Consider the following 20,424-nt stretch of genomic DNA (forward strand, 5'->3'; position numbering starts at 1 on the left):
AACTGTAAAACGAGGTGATTCATGACATTGGCATTTATGACACTGATGTTTATGACATTGACATAAACTTAAAAGGAATTTGTACAGAACCACTTGTCCTAATTTCAGTGTTGACAAATGTTTATGTTGAACCATGTTGAATGTTGTGACAACCATGACGACCACTTGAACATGTACAGGCGTTGGGCACGTTTGCTCTCTGTGACCTGGCTGTGGGCGTTTCTATAGAAGCATGACGTTTTTTTCTGTAAAAGTATGACAGTTAGCTGCAGGTGTGCCATTTTCTTGGCAGATATTGATTTGATTTGCTGATGTTCTGCTACCCTGGGTTAGGAACATGGAATTGTAATGAAGCAACATTCTCATTCTATGGTTTTAAACCAGCCTGTTCTCCTTGAAATAATACTGCACCGAAGCTGTATGTATCTGCAGCAGCCAGTTATCACATCTTATAGAGCGTGAACCTGTGTCATTATAGTCCAGTTATACTGAATCGTGAACAATGTTTCACAGTTTATTATTTAAGTTGATGGAAGCAACTCATGCAAGTGCTTCTTGGCAATACATTTAAATTGACTTGTGAAAACGTGCCAATTCAGAAATACAAAAATATATTTTTGTTGTATTGGCGTCTGTCTGGGCGTTGTATTGGCATCTGTGTGGGCGTTGTATTGGTGTCTGTCTGGGCGTTGTATTGGTGTCTGTCTGGGCGTTGTATTGGCGTCTGTCTGGGCGTTGTATTGGCATCTGTGTGGGCGTTGTATTGGTGTCTGTCTGGGCGTTGTATTGGCGTCTGTCTGGGCGTTGTATTGGTGTCTGTCTGGGCGTTGTATTGGCGTCTGTCTGGGCGTTGTATTGGTGTCTGTCTGGGCGTTGTATTGGTGTCTGTCTGGGCGTTGTATTGGCATCTGTGTGGGCGTTGTATTGGTGTCTGTCTGGGCGTTGTATTGGTGTCTGTCTGGGCGTTGTATTGGCGTCTGTCTGGGCGTTGTATTGGCATCTGTGTGGGCGTTGTATTGGTGTCTGTCTGGGCGTTGTATTGGTGTCTGTCTGGGCGTTGTATTGGTGTCTGTCTGGGCGTTGTATTGGCGTCTGTCTGGGCGTTGTATTGGCGTCTGTCTGGGCGTTGTATTGGCATCTGTCTGGGCGTTGTATTGGTGTCTGTCTGGGCGTTGTATTGGCATCTGTCTGGGCGTTGTATTGGCGTCTGTCTGGGCGTTGTATTGGCATCTGTCTGGGCGTTGTATTGGTGTCTGTCTGGGCGTTGTATTGGCGTCTGTCTAGGCGTTGTATTGGTATCTGTCTGGGCGTTGTATTGGTGTCTGTCTGGGCGTTGTATTGGTGTCTGTCTGGGCGATGTATTGGTGTCTGTCTGGGCGTTGTATTGGCATCTGTGTGGGCGATGTATTGGCATCTGTCTGGGCGTTGTATTGGTGTCTGTCTGGGCGTTGTATTGGTGTCTGTCTGGGCGTTGTATTGGTGTCTGTCTGGGCGTTGTATTGGTGTCTGTCTGGGCATTGTATTGGCATCTGTGTGGGCGTTGTATTGGCATCTGTCTGGGCGTTGTATTGGCATCTGTCTGGGCGTTGTATTGGTGTCTGTCTGGGCAATGTATTGGTGTCTGTCTGGGCGTTGTATTGGTGTCTGTCGGCGTTGTATTGGCGTCTGTCTGGGCGTTGTATTGGCATCTGTCTGGGCGTTGTATTGGTGTCTGTCTGGGCGTTGTATTGGCATCTGTCTGGGCGTTGTATTGGCATCTGTCTGGGCGTTGTATTGGTGTCTGTCTGGGCAATGTATTGGTGTCTGTCTGGGCGTTGTATTGGTGTCTGTCGGCGTTGTATTGGCGTCTGTCTGGGCGTTGTATTGGCATCTGTCTGGGCGTTGTATTGGTGTCTGTCTGGGCGTTGTATTGGCATCTGTGTGGGCGATGTATTGGCATCTGTCTGGGCGTTGTATTGGTGTCTGTCTGGGCGTTGTATTGGTGTCTGTCTGGGCGTTGTATTGGCGTCTGTCTGGGCGTTGTATTGGCATCTGTCTGGGCGTTGTATTGGTGTCTGTCTGGGCGTTGTATTGGCATCTGTCTGGGCGTTGTATTGGCATCTGTCTGGGCGTTGTATTGGTGTCTGTCTGGGCAATGTATTGGTGTCTGTCTGGGCGTTGTATTGGTGTCTGTCGGCGTTGTATTGGCGTCTGTCTGGGCGTTGTATTGGCATCTGTCTGGGCGTTGTATTGGTGTCTGTCTGGGCGTTGTATTGGCATCTGTCTGGGCGTTGTATTGGCATCTGTCTGGGCGTTGTATTGGTGTCTGTCTGGGCGATGTAGTGGTGTCTGTCTGGGCGTTGTATTGGCATCTGTCTGGGCGTTGTATTGGTGTCTGTCTGGGCGATGTATTGGTGTCTGTCTGGGTGTTGTATTGGCATCTGTCTGGGCGTTGTATTGGCATCTGTCTGGGCGTTGTATTGGTGTCTGTCTGGGCGATGTATTGGTGTCTGTCTGGGCGTTGTATTGTATTGTTTGTCTTTTTGTGTGTGTCTTTTTGTGAAGTTGAGATCAAAGTAAGTTGGACTTCCTTGAGTCTGGTCATGAGGTGTCACTGGGGATCAGAGTCTCTGACTCAGTTTGTTCAATCCTCAACCACATCCAGTCTCTTGACAATTATTGTTATTTAGAAACCTGATAGTTTAGGACCTTAATGCTGATTGGCTGAAATTGAGCTCAAGTGCATTGTCACGCCCTGGCCATAGAGAGGCTTTTATTCTCTATTTTGGTTAGGCCAGGGTGTGACTAGGGTGGGCATTCTATGTCAATTTTCTATGTTTTGGATTTCTTTGTTGTTTGGCCAGGTGTGGTTCTCAATCAGAGGCAGCTGTCTATCGTTGTCTCTGATTGAGAACCATACTTAGGTAGCCTTTTCCCACCTGAGTTTTCTGGGTAGTTGCTTTCTGTTTTTGTGTCTGCACCAGACAGAACAGTTTTGGTTGTTCTCTTTGTTGTTTTGCATTTTAGTGTTCAGTTTCGAATAAATAATATGAACACGTACCACGCAGCACCTTTGTCCTCACCTTCTTCCACCAACGGCCGTTGCATGCATCCTGTTTCCATTGATCATTCTTGAGATGTTTCTACAACTTGATTGGAGCCCACCTGTGGTAAATTGAATTGATTGGATATGATTTGGAAAGGCACACACCTGTCTATATAAGGTCCCACAGTTGACAGTGCATGTCAGATTTAAAAAAACAAGCCATGAGGTCGAAGGAATTGTCTGTAGACCTCCAAAACAGGATTGTGTCGAGGCACAGATCTGGGAAAGGGTACCAAAACATGTCTGCAGCATTGAAGGTCCCCAAGAACACAGTTTGCCTCCATCATTCTTAAATGGAAGAAATTTGGAATCATCAAGACTCTTCCTATAGCTGGTCGCCCAGCCAAACTGAGCAATCAGGGGAGATGGGCCTTGGTTAGGGAGGTAACTCTGACAGGTCTCTAGAGTTCCTCTGTGGAGATGGGAGAACCTTCCAGATGGACAACTATCTCTGCAGCACTCCACCAATCAGGTCTTTATGGTAGAGTGGCCAGACAGAAGCCACTCCTCAGTAAAATGCACATGACAGCCCACCTAAAGACTCTCTGATGAATTCAAGTTTGAACTCTTTGGCTAAAATGCCAAGTGTCATGTCTGGAGGAAACCTGGCACCATCCCTACGGTGAAGCATGGTGGTAGCAGCATCATGCAGTGGGGATGTTTTTCAGCGGCTTGGACTGGGAGACTAGTCAGGATCGAGGGAAAGATAAAGGGGAGCAAAGTACAGAGATATCCTTGAAGAAATTCTGCTCCAGAGCGCTCAGGACATCAGACTGGGATGAAGGTTCACCTCCAACAGGACAATGACACTAAGCACACAGCCAAGACAACGCAGGAGTGGCTTCGGGACAAGTCTTTGAATGTCGTTGAGTGGCCCTGCCAGAGCCCAGACTTGAACTCAATTGAACATCTCTGGCGAGACCTGAAAATAGCTGTGCAGCAACATTCCCCATACAACCTGCCAGAGCTTGAGAGGATCTGCAGAGAATAATGGGTGAAACACCCCAAATACAGATGTGCCAAGCTTGTAGCATCATAACCAAGACTACTTGATGCTGTAATCGCTGCCAAAGCTGCTTCAACAAAGTACTAAGTGTCTGAATACTTACGTAAATGTGATATTTCTAAAAACCTGTTTTTCTCATTATGGGGTATTGTTGGTAGATTAATAAGGGGAAAAAACAATTGAATACATTTTAGAATAAGGCTGTAACGTAACAAAATGTGGAAAAAGTCAAGGGGTCTTTACTTTCCGAAGGCACTGTATTTATGTTGGTAACCGTTTTAAACTAAGGAGTTTGGTACAGTATATGGCCAACATACCACTTCCAAGGGCTGTATCCAGGCGCTCCGCTTTGTGTCGTGCATAGGAACAGCCCTTAAGCATGGTATATTTAAACAGTAAGGCCCAAGGGGGTGTGGTATATGGCCGATATACCACTGCTAAGGGATGTTCTTAGGCACGACGCAATGCAGAGTCTCTGGACACAGCCACAATCCCCCAAGGTGCCTTTTTGCTATTATAAACTGTAATTAGAACAGTAAAAATAAATGTTTTGTCATACCCGGTCTGATATACCACGGATTTCAGCCATGGAGCAATCAGGGCTCGAACCACCAAGTTTATTTATTAAGCAATAAGGACCGAGGGGGTGTGGTATATGGCCAGGATACCATGGATAAGGGCTGTTCTTACGCACGACGCAACACAGAGTGCCTGGATACAGCCCTTAGCTTTGGTATATTGGCCGTAAACCACAAAACCTGGAGGTATAAAATGGGTGGTTTAAACTGGGTGTTACATCTTCCCCTGCCACGCTCTCTACTTCTCCTCCTGTGTCTCCCTAACGTGCCGCCACTCCCCCAGTGCTCTCTCCCGCTCTCTGTGTGGGTGTATCTGATTGTGTGAGTGGAGACAGGTGTGCTGGAGTCAGAGCAGATCCCCACCAGCTGCAATCTGTTCCATAATCAAGACCTCTACAAGTACTCAGCCCTGCCACTTCCACGCTGCCAGATCGTAGCCTCTGCTCAGTCCATCTGCATTACAAGCCGTTTGCCCTGGACCCCTGCTCTACTGCTTCCTTGGATTCTGCTCCGGACCTGCTTACCCTGCCCATACTCCCCTTGCCCCAGCCTCAGTTCCTGGTTCCCTGCTACACGCCCCAGCTACCCCTGGCCTGCACCCCATCTCCCTCTGCTTTTCAGTAAATACCTTGGTTACCTTATCCCTGTCTCCTCATCTGAGTCTGCACTTTTGTTCACCTGCTCTACCCTAAGTAACAGATGTATTTTTGTTTGTTTATTGGGATGACCGCATACTCTACTGACCGATGATGCACTATCCATTTGTCAAAAGAAGTCTATTTCGCCGTGGAGTTGGCAGTTTACACTCTTGTTATACAGTAGGAGAAGAACATGTCTCAAGTAAGCTAGTTCATGAAGAGTGTTTACTGTGACTCAGAAAATGAAATCTATTACGTCCATCTCCCGGTGGGTGAAATAAGTTGAGTAGATGTACTGTAGAACACCAATGAAAGACAGCAGAGGAGCTGCAACATATTAATATGACCCTTGAATGGTGAAGAAACCACAGACACAGACAGGATATAATACCCTGGTAGCCTGCCTTTCTCATCTTCCATTTGGACAGGCTTTTAAGTTTCATGTCGTCAAAAGAGTTGAGAGGAGTTGAATAGAGGGTTGATGTCATTAGAGAGCTGTAATATGATTTCGCAGGTATGGAAGGACAAGAGAAGGGAGAGAGAAATAGAGAGAGAGCGAGAGAGAGAGAGGATGAAGTTGCTGAGTAGAGCTTGTGGGTGTAAAAACAAATATATCTGTAAACAGGCTAGGACAGGAGACAGCTGATAATCCAGTGTCAATGAGTCCCAGGGGCAGATGTTGTGTGTATATCTGCTTATGCAAGTCAAAGGAGCCGATCTTGGACTACAGGAAACGGAGGGGTGAGCATCCCCCCATCCACATCGATGGGGCTGTAGTGGAGAAGGTCAAGATCTTCACTTTTTTATACATTTTTTTATTTTGCCTTTATTTAACTAGTCAGTTAAGAACAAATTCTTATTTACAATGTCTGGCTTCATCACTGCTTGGTACAGCAACTGCATGTGTCACGTCTTGACCGTAGATTGCTTTGTATGTTTCTATTTTTAGTTTGGTCACGGTGTGATGTGAGTGGGTATTCTATGTTTTGTTCTATGTTTATATTTCTATGTGTTTGGCCTGGTATCGTTCCCAAACAGAGGCAGCTGTCAATCGTAGTCTCTGATTGAGAACCATACTTAGGCAGCCTGGTTTCGCCCTTAAGTTGTGGGTAGTTGTTTTCTGTCTCTGTACCAGACAGGACTGTTTCGTTTGTTCCATTTGGTTATTTTTGTTCTAGTGTTCAGTGTAATTAAAAGATCATGAACACGTACCACACTGCACCTTGGTCCTCTCTTCTTCCACCTACGACGATCGTTACAGCATGGCAGCAGACCGTAAGTACAACACTGGGGCCAAGCTCCCTGCCATCCAGGATCTCTTTACCAGGAGGTGTCAGAGAAAGTCCCAAAAAATTGCCAAACACCCAAGCCATAGACTGTTCTCTCTGCTACCGCATGGCAAGCAGTACCAGTACACCAAGTCTTTCACCCACAAGCCATAAGACTGCTAAACAAGACTGCTAAATAATGTGTATACACACACACACACACACACACACACACACACACACACACACACCACATATGCTGCTGGTACTGTTTGTTATCTATCCTGTTGTAAAGTATCTACCTCGTACCACTGCACATCAACTCGGTACTGGAACTCTGTATATATAGCCACGTTATCGTTACTCAATGTGGATTTATTCCTTGTGTTATTATTTTTCTATTATTTCTTTTTTCTCTCTCTACATTGTTGGGAAGGGCTCGTAACTAAGCATTCCACTGTTAGTCTACACCTGTTTATGAAGTGTCGTGTCTTTACTATCAGTAAATTGAAGACTTAGTTTTTATCAAAGATTCTCTGTAATTAGTATTACGCGATCAAACTGATTAATCATGTAACTGTAATTAAACTAGGAAGTCGGGGCACCAAGGAAAATATTCAGATTACAAAGTTATAATTTCCCAATATAACCTTTCAGATATTTTCATATCTGATCAATAGTCTTCTAATTAATGATTTACTTTTCCTCACGTTAGTCTCATTCCAAACGTCGTAAATTGTTGGTTATCTGCACGAACCCAGGCTTCACTATGAGTCATCCATACATCAATTGTCTTAAATCATTTATTTATTACTAACTAAGTAATGAACAGAAATGCATAAAAAAAAAAAGTAAATATGGTTACAAGATATGATAGGAGAATTTGCCCTAGTGGGCTAAACTGGCATGGCGGCTTGTTAGACAAAAGGGAAGTGGGGGTCGACTAAGAAGTCACTACAGAGTTAATAATTATAACAATTTAAATGCAAATCGTTTACACATGAACGCTCACTCATTCGGGAACAATTGCAATCAATATATATATTCACACTCAGTGTGTAGTCTTGATCGCTGTTGAAAAGTTTGTTTCTTTTGTAGAATTGTCTGTCTCTCTCTGTCGTGGTTATAGTGGATAGTTCAGAGTGACATTCATTCATGTTGTTGTAGAATGGATGTTTCGGCAGTTGTCGTTCTTCGCCTTCAATGATACCGAACTCCTAGCTGCAGACTAGTAATTAATATCGAAGACTTGTTCTTATTCTGTCGGTATCGATAGTCTAAGAGTTTAACCACGTGGTATGGTTAAAAGATTCAGCAATGGTCTGCAGCCTTTGTCCTCCCGTGATTGAGAGAAACATGGTCTACTTAGAATTTCTCAAAGTTGGGTAACATTCGGAATTGCAGAACAATGGCTGCCCCAGGATGCCTGACCCTAACTGGGCTCTTGGGCGTTCCTCTGATTTAGTTCAACTCGAGGGAATTGGAGTTTCCTTCATTAAACAGTCCAAAATCACAATTTTACAAACAGTATCATCCTCACTCATTCATCTTATACAACAATTGGATGTAAACCTCATGTCTGAGGCTATTATATAAACAGCGTTATGGTAATGTGGCCGCACCGTCTCCCATGAGCTTCCCCAAGTTGTTACAAACGGACCAGTTCGTAGCTGGATTCTTCACCGATCTTTTATACCTTCTCATATTGTGTCCATGAGGACACAATATGGTTAAAGGAGCAGGGAGAGGGGGATGGTACTTGCTGTACCCAAAGAGGGCAACGTCATGATAGAAGCATGTGGCAAAGAACAATTTATTTGATTTTTTTGTATGCCTGTGTGTGTTAGTCTGAAGAAGGTGTCAGACTACTACGTGTGAGCTCACACCACCCAGACTTAGGGAAACACAGACCCACGCTCTCTGTACCCCCCTGTTCTCTTCAGCCAACAGCGACACATGGAAGCCAGAAATAAATACAATCAGTGGATGTCTGATGTGGAGCTCAAAATTCCTTGCTCCCTCTCTTCTGGCTTCCATCTCAAAACCTCAGAGGAAATCCAGGAGCGTATTGGTGGAGATCTTCCACAGACACCCCGACTCCTCCCCACAAGATAAGAGTTGAAAGGCACATGTCAGTAATTGAATTATTGGTCTGTAATGAAACTGAGGATATTTCCTGTGTGTCTAGGCTCCTATGGACCCTGGACTCTGTAGGGTACATGATTGTTTCTGCCTGAACTCTGACACCTCAAGATGTCACTTTCATCTAAATGATCATTTGATTGCTAGGCTGGTGGTATATTCCTCTAAGGCTATAAGACTGTCGGGCAGGGATGTTAATGGGATTTGATGTGAAATACCATTTGCACTGAAATACACTTCCATTGTCGTGTGCGCCATGGGAGGCTGCTGAAAGGAGGACAGCTCATAATAATAACTGGAATGGAACAGATGGAATGGCATTAAACACCTGGAAACCATATGTTTGATATATTTGTTATCATTCCACCTATTCCGCTTCAGACATGGACCACAAGCACGACCTCCCCAATTAAGGTGCCACCAACCTCCTGTGGTGCGTGTGTGTCTGGTTTCAGTAATCTCCAGTTTGGTCCTGAAAGTGTTTTCTGGAACAGCTGGTCCTCTCATGCATGCTTCACTGTTGTTTGCCTCGATGCGAGCATAAAATACATTTCGCTCTTCTGGTAGGCTGACATCACTGGGCAGCTCGCAGCTGGGTTTCCCTTTGTAGTCCGTAATAGTTTGCAAGCCCCGCCACATCCGACAAGCATCAGAGCCGGTGTAGTAGGATTAAATCTTCGTCCTGTATTGACACTTTGCCCGCTTGATGGTTCGTTTGAGGCTATAGCAGGATTTCTTATACGCGTCCGGATCAGTGTCCCGCTCCTTGAAAGTGGCAGCTCTAGCCTTTAGCTCAGTGCGGATGTTGCCTGTAATCCATGGCTTCTGGTTGGGATATGTACGTACTGTACGTAATGGGATTTAATTTTAAACAATACTTCCATTGTGGTGTGTGTGTGTGTGTGTGTCTGGTTTCAAAGTTCTTTAGTTAGGTCCTGAAAGTGTTTTTGTTTTCCGCTCAGATCTGTTTCTACACTGTCTTTTATGACAACAGGTGACTACGAGAGAAACTGGAGAAAAATAAGACACTTCAATGTTGTTTAGCCTCAAACATCTTATCAGGGGACAGCTCTGGTGCTTCTGTTAGCGTTGATGCCCGTTTACTGCTCGCCATCCAGTTGGAGGAGAAAGAAAAGTAGTTTAGTGATAGCGAAGATGAAGACATTAGTATTTGTCACTGGGGGTAATCCGTGTTTCTTCCCACTGGCTCTATTTGTTTGTATTCTTGTCTCTACATCTGTAGCAATCTGCCCTCTTGACAGTCTTGAGATGGGTTTTCAACCATAGAAATTGGTACCAAAAAAATCTCAATTACATTCTAAGCAAAAGAGAACAACAGGAGCATGATGCGTCAAACTTCTCAAAGTACTAGATTTTCACAAATGAATCATGAATCATTAATCAGATGAAACTTTAGTTTGATTAATTGCTATTCTATGAATTGTTGCTATTCTATGAACATGCTATTCTATGAATTGTTATTTTAAGTAGTGGTCTTGATAAATTTAGGTAATGATCTTAATATATGAATGTAGTGAACTTGATATATTTAGGTAGTGGTCTTGATATATTTAGGTAGTGGTCATGATGTATTTATGTAGTGGTCTTGATATATTTAGGTAATAGTCTTAATATATGAATGCAGTGATCTTGATATATGAATGCAGTGATCTTGATATATTTAGGTTATAGTCTTAATATATGAATTTAGTGGTCTTGATATATTTAGGTAGTGGTCTTGATATATTTAGGTAGTGGTCTTGATGTATTTAGGTAGTGGTCTTGATATATTTAGGTAATAGTCTTAATATATGAATGCAGTGATCTTGATATATGAATGCAGTGATCTTGATATATTTAGGTTATAGTCTTAATATATGAATTTAGTGGTCTTAATATATTTAGGTAGTGGTCTTCATATATTTAGGTAGTGGTTGATATATTTAGGTATTGGTCTGCTGGTGTGTGTGTGCGTGTGTGCAGGCATGTGTGTGTGCGTAAGTGTAAGCTGGTGGACATCTGTCTGGACTTTTCCGTCTCATGACAACCTGTGTGTTCTACTTCTGCAGACCAATACAGGATGTCATTACTTGAGAATGTGGAAGCAGAACCATGTGAAGCCCATTGGTGTCTTTGGCCAATACTGTTACCCTTGGTTGGTGGTCACTCTCTTTCCTGTCATGCTTTTCTGTTTCAGGTGTCTTCCCACTGAATTAGTCTATTTAACAGTCTGAGTACCACAGGGGATGGCTTTGTTGTGTGACTGCCTAGCATGTGTCGCTGTCTGACTGACACACCACCTAGACGGCATCAGTTTGGTGGATGAGAATGAGCTCTCTCCTTGGAAGAAGGACAAGGAGGGATGTTGACAGCTGAAGTGCAGCACTTATAAGCACAATCAAAAAAAGATCATGTCAGTCAGGGAGGGATAGTGGAATGTTGTAGACAGTCTTAATTTTGATTTATTAAAATGTTATTTATTAAGGGGAACCCATTGAGACCAGGATCTAATTTACAATCCAGGCTGTAACACAACCAGCTGTGATTGGGAGTCCCATAGGGCGGCGCCCAATTGGCCCAGCGTCGCCCCGGTTTGGCCGGTGACTTTCCTCTTTTAAAGGTTACATTTTTTTTTTTTAAACAAAAAAAAAACAATGGTGGCCTGAGGACAACAATACAACAAATTAAAATGTGTCACCATAGTCAAGAACTGGAAAGAAAGTTGACTATACAATCTGCTTCCTGCTGTTTAGGTAGAGGCACAATCTATTTCTAAAAAATAAGCCTTATTTTAAATCTCGGCTTCTTGACTAGCTCATCTGCATGTTTTTAAACGTCAAATTATTGTCAATCCAAAAGCCAGATATTTATAAGCGAGAACCTGCTTGATGAAAGAACCCTCCAATGCAGAAATGTGTAAGCCACCTGAAATATTTCTATGAGAATTAGAAAATAGCATAGATTTAGTACCAATTTTAAATCAACAAGGACTTTCTGCAAAGAGATGCTTGTTCTAGGTCCCAAGAAACAAAGAGATCTTCTGTTGAATCTGACAATTAATCTTGATGGTTGTACAGTCGTCTCAAATTAAACTGTGAAGGACCTCTGCATTACTTTGGACCCTGATCTCTCTTTTGACGAACATATCAAGACGGTTTCGAGGACAGTTTTTTTTCCATTTACGTAACATTTAAAAATCAGAAATGTTCTGTCCAAAAATGATGCAGAAAAATTAATCCATGCTTTTGTTACTACTAGGTTAGACTACTGTAATGCTCTACTTTCCGGCTACCCGGATAAAGCACTAAATAAACTTCAGTTAGTGCTGAATACGTCTGCTAGAATCCTGACTAGAACCAAAAAAAATGGATCATATAACTCCAGTGCTAGCCTCCCTTCACTGGCTTCCTGTTAAGGCAAGGGCTGATTTCAAGGTTTTTACTGATAACCTACAAAGCATTACATGGGCTTGCTCCTACCTTTCTTTCCGATTTAGTCCTGCCACACATACGTACGCTATGGTCACAAGACGCAGGCCTCCTAATTGTCCCTAGATTTTCTAAGCAAACAGCTGGAGGCAGGGCTTTCTCCTATAGAGCTCCATTTTTATGGAATGGTCTGCCTACCCATGTGAGAGACGCAGACTCTGTCTCAACCTTTAAGTCTTTATTGAAGACTAATCTCTTCAGTAGGTCCTATGATTGAGTGTAGTCTGGCCCAGGAGTGTGAAGGTGAACGGAAAGGTCACTGGAGCAACGAACCGCCCTTGCTGTCTCTGCCTGGCCGGTTCCCCTCTCTCCACTGGGATTCTCTGCCTCTAACCCTATTGCAGGGGCTGAGTCACCGGCTTACTGGTGCTCTTCCATGCCGTCCCTAGGAGGGGTGTGTCACATGAGTGGGTTGAGTCACTGACGTGGTCTTCCTGTCTGGGTTGGCACCCCACCTTGGGTTGTGCCGTGGCGGAGATCTTTGTGGGCTATACTCGGCCTTGTCTCAGGATGGTAAGTTGGTGGTTGAAGATATCCCTCTAGTGGTGTGGGGGCTGTGCTTTGGCAAAGTGGGTGGGGTTATATCCTGCCTGTTTGGCCCTGTCCAGGGGTATCATCGGATGGGGCCACAGTGTCTCCTGACCCCTCCTGTCTCAGCCTGCAGTATTTATGCTGGAGGAGTTTGTGTCGGGGGGCTAGGGTCAGTCTGTTATATCTGGAGTATTTCTCCTGTCTTATCCGGTGTCCTGTGTGAATTTAAGTATGCTCTCTCTAATTCTCTCTTTCTTTCTCTCTCTCGGTGGACCTGAGCCCTAGGACCATGCCTCAGGACTACCTGGCATGATGACTCCTTGTTGTCCCCAGTCCACCTGGCCGTGCTGCTGCTCCAGTTTCAACTGTTCTGCCTGCGGTTATTCACTGTGATTACTATTATTTGACCATGCTGGTCATTTATGGACATTTGAACATCTTGGCCATGTTCTGTTATTATCTCCACCCGGCACAAGTTTTGGCCTTTCTAGGGAGTTTTTCCTAGCCACCGTGCTTCTACACCTGCATTGCTGGCTGTTTGGGGTTTTAGGCTGGGTTTCTTGATTTGCAAAGCAACAAAATCAGATTGCAGATCCAACAGATCTCACACAACGGTGTCATCTGCATACAGATGAATGTTCCAGGTTTATGCAGATAGACCAATATTATTTATCTAAATAGTACAGAGGACAGGTCCCAAAATCGACCCTTGCAGGACACCTTCAGTAATAGCGTGGTAACTTGACTTGACACCATCAGAAAGCACACGTGTCCTGTTTGACAGATAGCTCCCAAACCACTTGCAAGACGCCGGGTCAAGGCACATTTCAGGCAACCTTTCAGTGAGTAGGGGATGGTCGACATGGCGTACATGATGAGTGCATGAGTGTGATCAGAGACTTCTCCATGTGTTGCTCATCTCTCTCCAGTGAAGTTTTTTAGGCCTACACTCCATGAGAAACACGCTGTTAGAGGAGCCAGCTAGTAGAGGAGCCAGCTGGTAGAGGAGCCAGCTGGTAGAGGAGCCAGCTGGTAGAGGAGCCAGCTGGTAGAGGAGCCAGCTGGTAGAGGAGACAACTGGAGTAGGCGCCTGCTGTTAGAGGAGCACACTGAGCTCTGTGTTGCTCTGCCAGGTACCCTGCCTACAGTTGGTAGAGGAGCCAGCTGGTAGAGGAGCCCACTGAGCTCTGTGTTGCTCTGCCAGGTACCCTGCCTACAGTTGGTAGAGGAGCCAGCTGGTAGAGGAGCCCACTGAACTCTGTGTTGCTCTGCCTACAGTCTACAGCAGGGATCTCTAACAAGTTGATCGGAGCTATCAGTAGCATGCAGCCCACTTATGACTAGCTCACCAAACAATTCCGAAAGTACATGACATTTTTCATGTGTTCCATCGCAAACTGTCATTAACAAATCTCACAAGTGTCACACACCACAAGCTTCCTGCTACTATCCAACCAACGCAACATTGACATTATCTCACCCCAATATTGCCCCTTTCTGTCTGTGTGGTGAGCGTGTTTGTCTATCACTCCGTGAGTAGCCAGTTGATGTGATAACCATCTTGTGGGTTGACAGAACTACTTTCCCCAAAACCTTCTCAGTTAAATGTTAACTGCAAAGTAGGCTTAACTGGCAGAAGTATATCATGAGTAAGTATATAATTTGTATCTATTATTTGTTATTTGCAAACTTTGCTATGAAATGAGCAGCAGCAGTAGAGAATCATCGCTAGACCGGCACATTAGAAGGCACTTTCCTCACTCGCTGGACTCGCAATTAAAGGGCCAGATGCACAATTAAAGGGGAATTACACAAAAAAATGAATTTGTTTGTTTTCTTCCAGACCGCTCCCATGCAATCAGTAGGTGCATAATGCAATCTGGAAGGGTTTAGTGTTTTACAATCTCTGTCTCTGTTATTGCCTGAACCACCATGATCCCTGTCATGCCCATCAATTTCCACTGAAAATCCATCTTCCTGATGAGTATGTGGAAGAGGGGTCTGTTTGGGGTGGGGCACCAGTCCACAAGACACACACAGAGGGTTGCTTGATGCATGGGAGCTGAGCTGAGTAATATTATACCACCAGCTCTTAACTCTTACCGCAGTAAAGAATACAGTTAGCACAGTCACAGACCCAGAGCCCGAAACAACAGCGAACGTCTCAAAACCTGTCACAGTCCCATTAGCTGCGAAGCATCAATTAACGAGAGCAGCCACAATTTCCTGCATTTCAAGTGGACACAGACTTCAGGTGCGTGCCTTCCTGAGTCGTTACGGCATTATGCCCAGGGTGCAGGGGTCTTGGACACGTTGGTTGGGTAATTTAACGTTTCACAACACCTGATGGACCAGCTAGCACTAAGATAAACAAAATGAAGAGATAGGATGGCCTGCAGGTAGATGGGTAGAAGACTAGAGGGAGAAGGGACACATGCAGAGGAGAGGAAAGGATGAGAGGAGGGGAGCTGGGCTTGCAGTTAGATGGGTAGAAGACTAGAGGGAGAAGGGACACATGCAGAGGAGAGGAAAGGAGGGGAGCTGGGCTTGCAGTTAGATGGGTAGAAGACTAGAGGGAGAAGGGACACATGCAGAGGAGAGGAAAGGATGAGAGGAGGGGAGCTGGGCTTGCAGTTAGATGGGTAGAAGACTAGAGGGAGAAGGGACACATGCAGAGGAGAGGAAAGGATGAGAGGAGGGGAGCTGGGCTTGCAGTTAGATGGGTAGAAGACTAGAGGGAGAAGGGACACATGCAGAGGAGAGGAAAGGATGAGAGGAGGGGAGCTGGGCTTGCAGTTAGATGGGTAGAAGACTAGAGGGAGAAGGGACACATGCAGAGGAGAGGAAAGGATGAGAGGAGGGGAGCTGGGCTTGCAGTTAGATGGGTAGAAGACTAGAGGGAGAAGGGACACATGCAGAGGAGAGGAAAGGATGGGAGCTGGGCTTGCAGTTAGATGGGTAGAAGACTAGAGGGAGAAGGGACACATGCAGAGGAGAGGAAAGGATGAGAGGAGGGGAGCTGGGCTTGCAGTTAGATGGGTAGAAGACTAGAGGGAGAAGGGACACATGCAGAGGAGAGGAAAGGATGAGAGGAGGGGAGCTGGGCTTGCAGTTAGATGGGTAGAAGACTAGAGGGAGAAGGGACACATGCAGAGGAGAGGAAAGGATGAGAGGAGGGGAGCTGGGCTTGCAGTTAGATGGGTAGAAGACTAGAGGGAGAAGGGACACATGCAGAGGAGAGGAAAGGATGAGAGGAGGGGAGCTGGGCCTGCAGGTAGATGGGTAGAAGACTAGAGGGAGAAGGGACACATGCAGAGGAGAGGAAAGGATGAGAGGAGGGGAGCTGGGCTTGCAGTTAGATGGGTAGAAGACTAGAGGGAGAAGGGACACATGCAGAGGAGAGGAAAGGATGAGAGGAGGGGAGCTGGGCTTGCAGTTAGATGAGTAGAAGACTAGAGGGAGAAGGGACACATGCAGAGGAGAGGAAAGGATGAGAGGAGGGGAGCTGGGCTTGCAGTTAGATGGGTAGAAGACTAGAGGGAGAAGGGACACATGCAGAGGAGAGGAAAGGATGAGAGGAGGGGAGCTGGGCTTGCAGTTAGATGGGTAGAAGACTAGAGGGAGAAGGGACACATGCAGAGGAGAGGAAAGGATGAGAGGAGGGGAGCTGGGCTTGCAGTTAGATGAGTAGAAGACTAGAGGGAGAAGGGACACATGCAGAGGAGAGGAAAGGATGAGAGGAGGGGAGCTGGGCTTGCAGTTAGATGGGTAGAAGACTAGAGGGAGAAGGGACACATGCAGAGGAGAGGAGAGGATGAGAGGAGGGGAGCTGGGCTTGCAGTTAGATGGGTAGAAGACTAGAGGGAGAAGGGACACATGCAGAGGAGAGGAAAGGATGAGAGGAGGGGAGCTGGGCTTGCAGTTAGATGAGTAGAAGACTAGAGGGAGACTAACTTTGACAGACTTTTCTAGCTACTGGCAACATTGCCATCTGTTAAAAGTACATTTGACAACATCATACCCGCTGGGCCCATCATGTCATCTTAACGTGGAAATGTGGGTAATTTTTGGTTGAGATTCCAACCTTTATTCACCCACTCAAAAAGACAGACAGAAGTGTGTTGAATTCCCAGTGTGTTATGCTTCAACCATCTAAACGCACAACCAAATTCCAATGGAAAAACCATGTCTGATTTCTGGTATAGTTGTCATCTAAATGTGTTATCACTGCACTTTCAACCATTTTAAAAGCAGAACAAAGTTCAAATGCAACCAGATATCCACTTTAGAGGGAGATATTTTGTACCACTGACTTAATCTAACTTTTGATTGGCTCTGTTAATAAACCTACCCTTTTGAATGACTTTGATAGCAACCATGAATCTTTTTAGTTCTTAAGAGATCTCTCAATAACTATCTCATAATTGCACATTGATAGTCTGTAACAAATATCAAAGCTAAGCAGGTCTATCAAAATGCTATCATATGCAATTATACTGTTTATAAAATGGTCATACATATATATTTTTTTAAACAGACCAACTACAAAAAAAAGTGAAAATTGACGAATAATCCAATGGATTATGTAAAAAGTGGAGGTGCAAAAAAACAATTTTAGCTATTTTAATTTAGCTCCGTGGCATAGACGGCCAAGTGGACACAAGGCTGTTTAGCTCATCTCAGTTGCGAAGAGGACTAACTTTGCACCTGTTTCTGATGAATAAACAATGTCATGATGGTGGGTGGTAAGATTAAAATTAAACCCAGCCCTGAAATGAAATGTAGGCTAAAAATAATTTGTATATCATATCATAGGAAAGGACATCACATTCACACGGATTTGCACAAAGTGGGCAGTTCGGATTTTTCACTTCAAGCCCAAATATATCATACTGTACTTTGACTAAAACGAGGATTTATTGACTTAAATCGTTGTGCAAAATCATGGGTAAGTGTCACATTCGTCAAAAGGAGTAGACCAAGGTGCAGCGTGGTATGTTCCCATCCTTTATTTTGGAATAGACAACTTCAAAGAACAAAACAACAAAGCAAACAAACGAACCGTGACGCTATAATAATGCTCACAGGCAACTATACCTAGACAAGATCCCACAAAGCACAAAGGGGAAATGGCTGCCTAAATATGATCCCCAATCAGAGAGAACGATAAACAGCTGCCTCTGATTGGGAACCATACCAGGCCAACATAGATATACAATTCTCCTAGACAACCCACCCTTAATCACACCCCGCCCTTAACAACATAGAGAATAAACAGCTCTCTATGGTCAGGGCGTGACAATAAGATAACCAGCTACTATTACTATCTAGTTCAGTACAACAACAAAAACTAACCGTAATCAGATAAGTTACCAGCAAAAATATTGTAATCAGATACTTTTGAAAAACTAGATGATTACTTCTTGGATTACAAAACTATTTTCTTAATGACATTCAACCTGGTGTGTGTGTGTGTATGCCTGCATGCATACGTTTGTGCGTGCATGTCTGCCTACGAATGTGTGTTACTTTATTTATGTATTCCCAGTACAGTTTGTTTCTCTGCTGGTGTTCAGGAAGGGAGGACATCTTGCTGATTGTGATTGGTTTCTGTCCCCCTCAGCAACTACATTACCAAAAGTATATGGACACCTGCTCGTCGAACATCTCATTCCAAAATCATGGGCATTAATATGGAGTGGCCTCGGATGGGGCCACAGTGTCTCCTGACCCCTCCTGTCTCAGCCTCCAGTATTTATGCTGCAGTAGTTTATGTGTCGGGGGGCTGGGGTCAGTTTGTTATATCTGGAGTACTTCTCCTGTCCTATTCGGTGTCCTGTGTGAATCTAAGTGTGCGTTCTCTAATTCTCTCCTTCTCTCTTTCTTTCTCTCTCTCGGAGGACCTGAGCCCTAGGACCTGAGCTCCAGGACTACCTGACATGATGACTCCTTGCTGTCCCCAGTCCACCTGGCCATGCTGCTGTTCCAGTTTCAACTGACCTGAGCCCTAGGACCATGCCCCAGGACTACCTGACATGATGACTCCTTGCTGTCCCCAGTCCACCTGACCGTGCTGCTGCTCCAGTTTCAACTGTGCTGCCTTATTATTCTTCGACCATGCTGGTCATTTATGAACATTTGAACATCTTGGCCATGTTCTGTTATAATCTCCACCCGGCACAGCCAGAAGAGGACTGGCCACCCCACAGCCTGATTCCTCTCTAGGTTTCTTCCTAGGTTTTGGCCTTTCTAGGGAGTTTTTCCTAGCCACCGTGCTTCTACACCTGCATTGCTTGCTGTTTGGGGTTTTAGGCTGGGTTTCTGTACAGCACTTTGAGATATCAGCTGATGTACGAAGGGCTATATAAATAAATTTGATTTGATTTGATTTGAGTTGAGTTGGTCCCCCCTTTGCTGCTCCCATTCAGCCACAATAGCATTAGTGAGGTCAGGGAGTGATGTTGGGTGATTAGGCATGGTTTGCAGTTGGCGTTCCAATTCATCCCAAAGGTGTTCAGTGAAGTTGAGGTCAGGGCTCTATGTAAGCCAGTCAAGTTCTTCCACACTGATCACAACAAACCATTTCTGTATGGACCTTGCTTTGTCCACAGGGGCATTGTCATGCTGAAACAGGAAAGGGCCTTCCCCAAACTGTTGCAACAAAGTTGGAAGCACAGAATTGTCTAGAATGTCATTGTATCATTAAGATTTCCCTTCACTGGAACTAAGGGGCTTAGCCCGAACCACAAAACTTTACAGTTGACACTATGCATTCTGGCAGGTAGCGTTCTCCTTGGCTCCCGCCTAACCCATATTCATCCGTCAAACTGCCAAATGGCGAAGCGTTATTCATCACTTCAGAGAATGCGTTTCCACTGCTCCAGCCAACACTTGGCATTGCACATGGTGATCTTAGGCTTGTGTGCGGCTGCTCGGCCACGGAAACCCATTTAATGAAGCTCCCGATGAACAGTTCTTGTGCTGATGTTGTTTCCAGAGGCAGTTTGGAAGTCGGTTGTGAGTGTTAGAACCGAGGACAGATCATTTTTACGTGCGACACGCTTCAGCACTTGGCGATCCCGTTCTGTGAGCTTGTGTGGCCTACCACTTAGCATCTGAGCTGTTGTTGCACCTAGACATTTCCACTTTACAATAACAGCACTTACAGTTGCCCGGGGCATCTCTATCAGGGCAGAAATTTGACGAACTGACTTTTTGGAAAGGTGGCATCCTATGACGGTGCCACTTTGAAAGTCACTGAGCTCTTCAGTTTGGCCATTCTACTGCCAATGTTTGTCTATGGAGATTGCCTTGCAGTGTGCTGGATTTTATACGCCTGTCAGCAATGGTGTGGTTGAAATATCCAAATCCACAAATTTGAAGCGGTGTCCACATACTTTTGTATATATAGTGTATATGTGTAGAGCAGACAGAGAGAGGGGACAGGACACATAACAACGCCCACACACACAATACAGCACACTGAATGATGACCCAAGGTTCTCCTAAGAGTCCCTCCCGGCACACACAAACACATAAAGATGCCCACACACACACTATAACGCAGATTGATCATTTTTTCTCAAAGCCCTTTCCTCTGTAAGTGACAGCTGACATCTATAACAGACAGCTTCTTCCTTCTTTGGTTGATTGGATTACTGTTCATAACACACAGATGTCATACTGTC

The sequence above is a fragment of the Oncorhynchus tshawytscha genome, linkage group LG16 (genome assembly GCF_018296145.1).
Source record: "Oncorhynchus tshawytscha isolate Ot180627B linkage group LG16, Otsh_v2.0, whole genome shotgun sequence".
Lineage (NCBI taxonomy): Eukaryota > Metazoa > Chordata > Actinopteri > Salmoniformes > Salmonidae > Oncorhynchus > Oncorhynchus tshawytscha.